At 44.1% G+C, this 12,296-nt stretch overlaps 1 pseudogene; it reads right to left on the reverse strand.

Annotated features, from left to right (window-relative positions):
• Positions 1-11,947: 11,947 nt before the first annotated feature.
• On the reverse strand, positions 11,948-12,065 carry LOC126429128 (5S ribosomal RNA; annotated as a pseudogene).
• Between the last annotated feature and the right edge of the window lie 231 nt (positions 12,066-12,296).

Genomic DNA, 12,296 nt, shown 5'->3' on the forward strand with positions numbered 1-12,296 from the left:
AAACTCTTATTGCACAGTGGACAGAATAATGTGGATGATGATTTAAAGGAAAGCAGGAATTATCAGTAAAATGAAAGACAAACAAGACGAGAAATAGAAATAATGAATGCAATAACATGGACAAAAATGTCAGATGACAAAATGGAAGCAATTAAATCAACGTTAATACATAACAATAATCAAAATCACGTTGACAAGGATTCAAAGTGGAAAGTGACAGAAAGAAAAATTAGAGCAAATGATATGTTTCATACGATGAATAACATCATGGAGAAATGAATAGAAAAAAAAATACATATAAAACAATTCATTGAATAAAAATAATGATCAAAGTCATTTCGATAAAGGTTTAAAAATAAAAAGGTTTCGATGTATCTGACGGGATTTGAGCCAATAAATTTTACATGTGGGATCATTACCTTAACCATGACACTTTGTAGCCAGTATTTACATTTTTCCTAAATATTTTTTCATCGATTACTCACAATCGAGGGCTCACCAGGGTGAATGGTTGCAGGGTGTAATTCCTTGGACCTTAACCTAAATCATACAGCAAGTTGAAAAAGAGAGAGATGGGGAGACGTGATATATACGTGTTTATTATAAACCTCTTCCCTCAAAATCATTTCTCTCCTTCATACCTCCTCTGTGTTACCACAGATGACGTGTCACTGATCTCATTTGTACTAAGATTGAAGTAGACGCGAGGTACCTATTTGTTCCCCCCCCCCCCCCCCCTCCCGAGTGGAATGCATAAGTTCTAATAAAAATTCAACCTGCAATCTTCTACAACTGTTGTGCCCTGCACAGAAAACAGCACGTAGGTCGTGAATCCATAATCTTGAGGCAGTAAGAAGCTCTTATCGAGGAACTGTTATTTTAGAAACAACTAAATTTCCAATCAGTTTGTTTATGCGGGATGCCACTAGCTTTTTATTAACAGGACACGAGGAACTGTACAATTACATTCCACTTCAGAGTTACAAATGATTTCTATTTTTCAACAAATTAATGAATTGCATATTTCAGTAGTTAGTATCATATTGTTCGCAACTATATGTCCAAATAACCATACATTGCTAATAAAGTCTTAACTAACAGTGACCGCGGCAGAAAACATGTCTGTCCTCCGAGGCTTCTCAACCACCTCTATTAACAAACCATACATTACTAACAAACACCTAACTAAGACCGACCGCAGCAGACAACATGTCTGTCCTCCGACTCTGCCAGACCAGCTCTGATCTTACAGCCGAACCACTTCGCCCACCAACCAAGTTAGGCGTGATCCAAAGGTCTCCGAAGTACTTTGTCTACCTTTTCGTTAAGCAATTGTTTATTATTATGTTCGTTATTAATACTTGAAAAATAACTGAATGATAGCACGCTATCCAGAGATGCTTTAATTTGGAATTCAAGTAAATAAGCTGTTTAATTTTTCAAATATTAATAGTAGAAGATTACCATTTTGGCGCGCTACTTCCGAACGCAGCAGCCAAACGCGGAGAAGGACCACAATTTACGCGGTCTTCCTCACGAAACCCGTGTAAGATGGTTATAATTTCGCACCTTATAAGCACTCATCCACATACTTTGCTGTGAACTACATTCATATGTACATCGTACATATGAATATTTAAAGGAGACTGACATTGTCATGTACACCTTGTAAATAATTGCTAGCGCTTACTGCATGAAAGGTGATGGAGTGTCTTTATTATCGCAGCGGCGTAATTAATGATTGCCTATACTAGTAGAGGTTGGAACGCCAGTGGAGATGAAACGGCAGGCAGAACTCAAACTCCGGGTGGAGGCTCGCAAAGGTGTTGGTCCTGTTTAACACCATGAAGAAGCTAGACGTATGTCGCGGCACATGAGCTCTGGAGCACAATAGGGTGACGGCCGGCCATTACTGTAGCACGACCGGAAGAATAACCGGGAACTCTGCAAATCTTGGACGCAGGTGAGAGGAACGAAGAAGCGGCACCTCGGAAACCATGCAGGCTGGTTTATTTCCAAGCATTTTTACTCAGAAGCGTACCATTGTACGAGTATAGGTTTTTCCTCACAAACTTTACGCGCTGGACGACAAAAGACTAAAATATGGTTGGTCGGCGTTCGGAAGGATCTGTAGAGAGGGAGAATATTCCGTGGCTTCGGGAATATGATTCGTTTTCGGAATTACGAGGGTGGGGAGCCGAACCGTGCTGGGAAGCCAGCGGTGGAGAGACGAGGTCTTCCGTTGTGAGCGCCCGTGTGCGACGGTCGCTGGGTATCAGTTTTGTTGGTACAGGCGGACTTGCTGTCTTTGCTCTCAGGAGAGTTTGTAGTTAGAACAGTTAGGCACTGTACTGTTGCGAACCTATACGATTCTGAACTTCACCTCTGTGTTGGAAGTCGCCGTTGAGTACGCAGTGTTCAGTAATTGAGAGCACTTCTTCTGCCTATACCTACGTTGAGACATTATCTGAACTCCGTCCTTGTGGCTGGGAGTTCGCGTTCCTCGTCTGTAGAACACAGGGAGGAGGAGACGGTATTAGAGTATATTAGTCAGAGGACCGCCTGTTGCTGTCCTAGTGTTTGAAAGAGTTTATTTCTTGCTGGAGTTCTTCCATCGTCGCAGACGAGTACGAGAACCATCACTTCGACGCACCGGACGCAGTACATACTGTGATATCGCGAATTGCTTTGGCTTATTAGGGCTATAAAGCTAAACAGCTGTGATGACGTTAGTCTATTTCCACTGATGTTCCACACCACCGTAGATCATTTTTGAAAGTAGTGTCTTCTAGTGCTTTTACGTAGATGATGTCAGTCATTTCGCGTTAGTGATATTAGACCGCGCAGTCATAATAAGGGGCAGAGTTGGGCAATTGATTAATAATTTTAGTTAGGAAATATAGACAATTCTACTTAAAGGGTTGATTTTAATCTATAATAAATATATATTGAACAACAACGTTTATCATTTAGTAGTATTAGTTGCCTTCATCAATCACTTGGATTGAAATTTATATGTAAAAAGGAGCATTAAGAGATCTTAAGATCTGCTTCAGGGGGTAGTCAGACAGGGCCAAATAATCATTTTAGCGTTTATTATCTTCCGTTGCGCACATTCATTTTTACACCTGCCTGGAGTAAAATCTTGGATCCGTACTGAACAAACCATCTGCCATCGGTACCTCACACCACATTACTTTATTTTGCCACAGCTGAACTGCTCTAAAAAGAGCTTCTTGTAACCGAACATGATGGCTGCAAAGCCAGAAATGTTACAGTCATCGTATACAGTGTTTCAAAATTTCGATCAAGTCGATCCCACCGCTGGGGACCTGTCTTTGTCAAAGGAGTAGGGAGGGATTCTAATATAAAGCGTGGCGTTAACCGCTCTCTATTCGCAAATCATCTCCGTGATTAACACGACAGAAACATACACCGCTGATCCATCGTCCGCAATTACAGATTTCCCTTCCATACGAGACTACACCCCGTACAAACACTTACGGAAAACACTTCCCAAAACTTACATTTATACATTCTAAGACAAAAAAATCAAAAAACAAAAAACAAAGAAGACGACTCACCACGAAGGAATTATACGGATGGGACGAAAATCGGTAGATTTGGTGTACAGACAAGCAAATGAATACAATTTGAGACAAAATCTATGCTTTGTTCGAAAGAAAGAGCTTCACAAATTGAGCACGTCAATAGCGCATTGGTCCACCATTGGCCCCTACGCAGATAGTTATTCAGTTTAGCATTGACTGATAGAGTTGTTGGATCCCATCTTGAGGAACACGGTGCCAAATTCTGTCCAACTGCCGCGTCAGATCGCCAAAATCCCGAGCTTGGTAGAGGGCACTGCCCAGAATGGTCCAAACGTACTCATCTGGGCAGAGATCCGGCGACCTTGCTGGCCAAGGTAGGGTTTGTCAAGCACGAAGGCAAGCGGCAGATACTCTCGCCGTGTGATGGCGGGCGTTATCTGACAAGAAAGCCAGGATAGCTTGCCATGAAGGGCAACAAAACAAGGTGTAGAATATCTCGACATACCCTTGTACTGTAAGGGTGGCGCCGATAACAGCCAAAGGGGTCCGACTGTGAAACAAAATGGCACCACAGACCTTGTTGTCGAGCCGTATGGAGGGCGACAGTCATGTTGGTATCCCACCGTTGTCCAGGGCGTCTCCAGACCGCTTGATTCACATATACTTAACTTTGTGTTTTGCCTTACGGCAGGTCTTGTCATGGGGGAAGCCTCGTCAGAGAGGTCCACTGCATGAGCTTCTAGGGAAGTGATTCCAGTGGTGTTTCCCCGTTGCCTTCTACTGATGATGATGAAATAATAGTGAGGACAACGCAACACCCAGTCCCTGAGCGGAGAAAATCTCCGACCCAGCCGGGAATCGAACCCGGGCCCCTGGGCGTGACAGACCACCGCGCTGACCACTCAGCTATCGGGGCGGATTGATTCACATATGTGACTAGGATATGACATTATAGTTGCGAGGCTGCAAGGGGCGGAGTCTCCTTCTTTTGGTTACGGGAACTTGTGTGTAGACAAGATGTTCTATTCCCTGCCGTGATCTGAACAGCAGAACAAGAAATTAGCCTCGTGACCACATATATACCTTTTGCATTGCAGACCATTATGTTGAAGGCTTATTCCACACAGGGATACGAAATGCTTAATTCCAGGTAACATGTGACCGTGCATGGATCTCAAACGCGGGCTTTGAGTAGTTACTTCAAGAGGTAACAGCGACATTTTTAACTCTCCCTTAAACTATGTTATACAAAACATCTGAAAACCGCTGTGCGTTGACAAGATGCGAAGCCGTAAGCAAAGAAAACGCCATTACGTATGCATGTAAAGCAGGGTGTATAATAATCTGCTAGGCGCAAATATATGCAACGAAAAGACAGCGCGGATTTGCTGGAGGCTGCGGGAAGAAATTACTCTTTCATCCCTCTGTGAGAGGCTTTTGTTTGCGTAATGAGATTGCCGTGTGGCGGGCAACAGAGCAAGAATTCGCCCGCTCGGCTCGGCGAGGCTGTTTCGGGCCGACGCTAATGTGTGTGCCTGCCAGGCTCTACAGTCTACGGGGTCTTATCGCGGAGGCCTTTGCTCCCACGCACGCCCTCGCCTCTGGGCGCCTGTGTGTTCAAAGCCGACTCGGCAGCCGACTGTGTTATGTTTGCCCCCACTGGTGGAAGCGTGGTAGACCTGTTGTCTGATGAAAAAGGAACAAAACCGCTGAGAGGTTTTCGACTTGTCGACATGTGGGTCATTACAGACCACGGCCGCTCAGTCTCACCACAGTTGTTGCATTGGAGGGGGTCGTTGTCAAGAAGTCAAGTGAATCTACCGGGAAATCTTTCAGGGTGCCTGCTCCATCCTGCTGTATGTAACGTGAACGTGGACACTTTCGACATTTTCTTAATCGTATGTAGTAATGATTCTTTTTTGTAATTTATTTCTTTCCTATGTGCCAGCTGACACGGTATGTAGTGACATACCATGCAGTGACATACACTACAGTCCACTAAAATTCCTACACCAAGAAGAAATGCAGATGATAAACGGGTATTCATTGGACAAATATATTTTACTAGAACTGACATGTGATTACATTTTCATGCAGTTTGGGTGCATAGATCCTGAGAAATCGGTACCCAGAACAACCACATCTGGCCGTAATAACGGCCTTGATACGACTGGGCAATGAGTCAAACAGAGCTTGGATGGCGTGTAGAGGTACAGCTGCCCATGCAGCTTCAACGATACCACAGTTCATCAGGAGTAGTGACTGGCGTATTGTGACGAGCCAGTTGCTTGGCCACCATTGACCAATTGAATTGGTGAAAGATCTGGAGAACGTGCTGGCCAGGGCAGCAGTCGAACATTTTCTCTATCCAGAAAGGCCAGTACAGGACCTGCAACATGCGGTCGTGCATTATCCTGCTGAAATATAGGGTTTCGCAGGGATTGAATAAAGGGTAGAGCCACGGGTCGTAACACATCTGAAATGTAACGTCCACTGTTCAAAGTGCCGTCAATGCGAACAGGGGGTGACCGAGACATGTAACCAATGGCACCCCATACCATCACGCCAGGTGATACGCCAGTATGGCGATGACGAATACACGCTTCCAATGTGCGTTCACCGCGATGTCGCCAAACACGGATGCGACCATCATGATGCTGTAAACAGAACCTGGATTCATCCGAAAAATGACGTTTTGCAATTCGTGCACCCAGCTTCGTCGTTGAGTACACCATCGCAGGCCCTCCTGTCTGTGATGCAGCGTCAAGGGTAACCGCAGCTATGGTCTCCGAGCTGATAGTCCATGCAGCTGCAAACGTCGTCGAACTGTTCGTGCAGATGGTTGTAGTCTTGCAAACGTCCCCATCTGTTGACTCAGGGATCGAGACGTGGCTGCACGATCCCTTACAGCCATGCGGATAAGATGCCTGTCATCTGAACTGCTAGTGATACGAGGCCGTTGGGATCCAGCACGGCGTTTCGTATCACACTCCTGAACCCACCGATTGCATATTCTTCTAACAGTCATTGGATCTAGACCAATGCGAGCAGCAATGTCGCGATACGATAAACCGCAATCGCGATAGGCTACAATCCGACCTTTATCAAAGTCTGGATCGTGATGGTACGCATTTCTCCTTCTTACAGGAGGCATCACAACAACGTTTCACCAGGCAACGCCGGTCAATTGCTGTTTGTGTATGAGAAATCGGTTGGAAACTTTCCTCATGTCAGCACGTTGTAGGTGTCGCCACGGGCGCCAACCTTGTGTGAATGCTCTGAAAAGGTAACAATTTGCATATCGCAGCATCTTCTTCCTGTTGGTTAAATTTCGCGTATGTAGCACGTCATCTTCGTGGTGTAGCAATTTTAATGGCCAGTAGTGTGCATGGTTCAAAATGGTTCAAATGGCTCTGAGCACTATGCGACTCAACTGCTGAGGTCATCAGTCGCCTAGAACTTAGAACTAATTAAACGTAACTAACCTAAGGACGTCACACACATCCATGCCCGAGGCAGGATTCGAACCTGCGACCGTAGCGGTCACGCGGTTCCAGACTGAAGCGCCTTTAACCGCACGGCCACACCGGCCGGCAGTGTGCATGGAATAACAACGTTGTTGTATTTTGATATTAAAAATTGCTTGGATTGAATGAACACTTGCATTGTGGAATAAAAGAATTCACTTTAACAGTTCACTGGCACATGTGCTATGACATCGAGGAGTAGTTTAGTTGGTTGAAGAGAGAAAAAGGATAAGACCAACCTACTCGGAAGAAGGTTTCAAAAATTGAAAAAGAAGGCTACGCTAGGCCTTCGTCAACTTTAACGTTCTACCTTGTAATCACAAATGACGACGACGAGGAGATCAGTGTTTAACGTTCCGTCGACAACGATGTTATTAGAGACGGAGCACATGCTCTGATCACGGAAGGAAATCGGCCGTGCCATTTAAAAGAAACCATCCCGGCATTTGCCTTAAGCGATTTAGGAAAATCAGGGAAAATCTAAATCAGCATGGCCGACTCTGGTTTGAACCCTCATCCTCCCGACTCGAGTTCAGTGTGCTAACCACAGCGCTACCTTGCTCGGTAGTCACAAACGAGGTAGGGACATTTAAACAGTTGAAAAATCGTGTTAACCCAAGACGATTCTATCCGCAACTGACGGAGACTCGTTTTGAGCAGTGTCCTAGGCACTCGCAACAGTCGTTATTGAAAGTCTCAAGGCAATATGCTAGTAAATAAAATAGATGTCACTTAATTATTCTTATTAGTATTTACTCCTGAATTTTTCGTCAGTTGTCTAGAATTTCTTCATGCACCCATAAGTCAAGGAGAAAGAAGCTGCTACTGAAACAAAGTGCACAACTTCATTAGACGTACGAACTTCTGAATTGTCATTACAAAGATGATGGACAGTAATTTTTGTCAAAGTCGGACCATAATAACCATCAGTGCCGAATTTTGCGCGTTTCGCTACTCCTTGCCTCCTTAAAGTGTCTTAAGAGTGAATTAGCAAAAGATAAAATTCGTACGGTTAACAGAATGACGGAAGGTTGTCAGCTGGCCGCGGTGGTCTAGCGGTTCTAGGCGCTCAGTCCGGAACCGCGCGATTGCTACGGTCGCATGTTCGAATCCTGCCTCGGGCATGGATGTGTGTGATGTCCTTAGGTTAGTTAGGTTTAAGTAGTTTTAAGTTCTAGGGGACTGATGACCACAGATGTTTAGTCCCATAGTGCTCAGAGCCATTTGAACCATTTTGAAGGTTGTCTCAGCTACACTAGATGGAGGACACTGGAGATACAGCAACAAGAAGAAAGCGAAGTTTGAGGCCGCAGGCTTGGGGAGCAGAAACGGTTTATACACGGTATATACTCGTAGTTACGAACACTACTCTATCAGAAGACGCCCAGTTTCACAGTCTAGCAATTCGGGAGCAAATTAGCTCTTAGCGGTTTCGAATTGAAAGTACCAACATTGTTTACGATTACATGATCGGAATTGTTCAATATTTCTAAAGAACTGGAGACAACAGATTGCTGACACAAAATTTTTTGTAGATTAGAACGTTTAAAGAAAACGTTTATCGTAATGCTGCTATACTGAATCACGTTATAAATGTTGCTAATTGGTTTTAACATGAAAGTCACTGACCGATTAAAACTGTGAGGCAGACCGAGACTCGAACTCGGGACGGGCAAATGTCCCGAGTTCGAGTCTCGGTCTGGCACACAGTTTTAATCTGCCAGGAAGTTTCATATCAGCGCACACTCCGCTGCAGAGTTAAAATCTCATTCTGGAAACATCCCCCAGGCTGTGGCTAAGCCATGTCTCCGCAATATCCTTTCTTTCAGGAGTACTATTTCTGCAAAGTTCGCAGGAGAGCTTCTGCAAAGTTAGGAGGTAGGAGACGAGATACTGGCAGAAGTGAAGCTGTGAGGCCGGGCCGTGAGTCGTGTTTGGGTAGCTCAGATGGCTGCCGGCACTATAGCTCAGCGTGTTCGGCCAGCGAGCTGGTTGGCCTCTGTAATAAAAAAACTGAGTGAAGGGCTCAACAAACGAACTTAAAACTCCACCACTGCCGGTCCCAAGTCCGGGGCCTCATTTCGCAAGTGATGAGGAAGGAGGAGGGGGAGGAGTAACACCTCGTTAAAAAACCTTGGTCCATCTGGCTCCGGATGGTAGCACCCTGTAAGGTTCAAATGGTTCAAATGGCTCTGAACACTCTGGGACTCAACTGCTGTGGTCATCAGTCCCCTAGAACTTAGAACTACTTAAACCTAACTAACCTAAGGACATCACACACACCCATGCCCGAGGTAGGATTCGAACCTGCGACCCTAGCCGCAGCGCGGCTCCGGACTGGAGCGCCTAGAACCGCACGGCCACCGCGGCCGGCCACCCTGTAATGGCCCCTGCCTAGGGTTACTAGGTGAAACCTGGTCAACGGTCTCAAAGGCGGAAGAGGAAGTTCAAATTCCCAACGGCGGAGAGAGCGGAAGAATCTTTGGGCCACACCCAAAATAACTTTCATCAATCATGGAAGTGTGTGAAGTAAACTATTTTACCCCAGGTGGACGATCCACCGTACGCCAGTACGTCAGCAGACATTCGGATTCTGGGGAGTCTGCAACATTGCACAAAGACAAGTCGGAGTGTCTTGGAATCTCATCCAAATTTCAACATAGGGAATCAAAGTACCTAGCAACTTTCAATGCAAACTCATTGTTGAAAACCGAAAAACTAAAACATCTAACAGATACGGTAAAGAACCACAACGTACTCATAACAGCCATTCAAGAAAGACGATACATGTATACAGATACACAGATACCTTCGATTCCGAAGGTTTTAGGATATACAAAGGGAAAGTGGGAACGAGAGTAATGAAAAATGTACCACATCTTGGGACAGCCTTTATAATCAACAAACAAATCTTGAACTCAATAGTTGGCTTTGATTCCCAATCAGAAAGAATCTCAAGTCTTACATTCACAAGCACAAACAAAATATACACAATTATCAATGCACATGCCCCTATAAACGAGGATAACAGGAAAAACAAAGAAAAAGTGGAGGCCTTTTGGAATCATCTAGATGACATTATTCAGAAAATTCCAGATAAAAACATCATCATTCTTCTTGGAGATTTTAATGCACAGATTGGTAAAGAAAAAAGATATAAGAAAATAGTTGGAAACTATCCTGCACACATGAGAACAAACAGAAATGGTGTGAGACTAATAGAACTTTGCCAAGCACACAATTTAATTCTTAAATCCACAGCTTTCAAGAAACTACCACGAAGACAAAAGACATGGGTATCCCCAAATCCTAGCCTTGGGGAATTTCAACTGGATCATGTGGCAATCAAGAAGATTTCTAGCAAAGAAATCATGAATGTTAGGGTACTCAGGGGTGCAAACTTGGATTCAGACCACTACCTTTCTAAAATTAAGTTCAAAGTCATCCCAAACAGGAAACGCAGCATGAAACAAATTAAGGGTCGGAAGTATAGCACAGAAAAGATATTAAAATCAGATGAATTCACAAAAGCAACAGAAACCATTCAGACACAAAGCTGGGGGGATATCAAGGAAAACCTCATTACTACAGCTGAACGGATAGCACCTAACAAAAAAAGTAAACAACATGCCTGGTGGTCGCTGGAATGTGATGCCCTCATTGAAACAAGAAAACAGGCATGGCAAAATTGGCAATCACAGAAAACAGAAGAAAGTAGACTGAATTTCATTACAGTTAGAAAAAATGGTTCAAATGGCTCTGAGCACTATGGGACTCAACTGCTGTGGTCATAAGTCCCCTAGAACTTAGAACTACTTAAACCTAAATCATTGGGCCAAAATTTCAAGACAATAAGATTATATACATAAAAAATGAAACTCTCTACAAGAAAATTGAAAAACTTTCAGATTCTATGCGAAAAAGGAGAATAAATTTTTATGGTCATCTTCTCAGAATGAATTCCAACAGATTAACTAAACAAATCTTTGACTTCTTCCGTAACCGAAAAACGAAGCCCAACTGTTTTAAAGAAACTGAGAAAGACCTAGTGGAATTAAAGATTTCAGAAAATTCACTTATTGATCGAACTGCTAAATTAATTACTAAAGATGAAAACATAAGGTTCCAAGACAAATCCACACAAAAGTCCAAACCCTTCACCTCGGAACAAGAGAGGAGAAGAAGATCAGAAAGAATGAAGAAATACTGGGCCCTAAGAAAAGAACAACGCACAAAGAAATGATTGATCCAGCGTACCCCAAAGAGGGTGAAACGAAACAAGAAGAAACGAACTTAAACAGATGTCATGTGACGTCCGCAACGACCAGACACAACGATCAACAACGAACAAAATGGAAAAAAAAAAAAACATGGTAGAGCACTTGCCCGCGAAAGGCAAAGGTCCCGAGTTTGAGTCTCGGTCTGGCAGACAGTTTTAATCTGACAGGAAGTTTCATATCAGAGCACACTCCGCTGCGGAGTGAAAATCTCATTCTGTTTTTAACATTTTTTTAAGGTTTTTGCTAACAGCCGTTAAGTAATGTATAAAATGTATATTTGAGCCATCACCTGTTTTTATTTTACACCCAAACATCTACCGGTTTCGGTCTTGGACCATCCTCACGGGTGAAGGGTTAAAATGGTTTAAGCCATCATATTGCACTAACGCACTCCGTCTTCAGGCCACAAGTGGCCCATCGGGACCATCCGACCGCCGTGTCAACCTCAGATGTAGATGCGGATAGGAGAGGTGTGTGGTCAGCACACCGGTCTTCCGGTCGTTATGATGGTTTTCTTTGACCAAAGCCGCTACTATTCGCTCGAGTAGCTCCTCAACTCGCATCACGAGGCTGAGTGCACCCCGAAAAATGGCAACAGCGCATGGCGGCCCGGATGGTCATCCATCCAAGTGCCAGCCACGCCCGACAGCGCTTAACTTCAGTGATCTGACGGGATCCGGTGTATCCACTGCGGCAAGGCCGTTGCCATATTGCACTACTCGTTACTTAAAATGTGTAGTGCATGCCATGAATGTAAATATATGAAGGGCTTATTTCGATAGTGGTAAAGTCCATTATCTCCACTTCTCTGCCTATAATGCTTCTGCAATTAATGATCCAAACAAACAGAAAGAAAGGTTCATCGCTAGCAAGAAGCCATATGACTGGATATTTCTGGTGTCTCAACTGCAGATTTTTCAGCGCTCATTTAACTTTAG

Source organism: Schistocerca serialis, chromosome 1, assembly GCF_023864345.2.
Source record: "Schistocerca serialis cubense isolate TAMUIC-IGC-003099 chromosome 1, iqSchSeri2.2, whole genome shotgun sequence".
NCBI lineage: Eukaryota > Metazoa > Arthropoda > Insecta > Orthoptera > Acrididae > Schistocerca > Schistocerca serialis.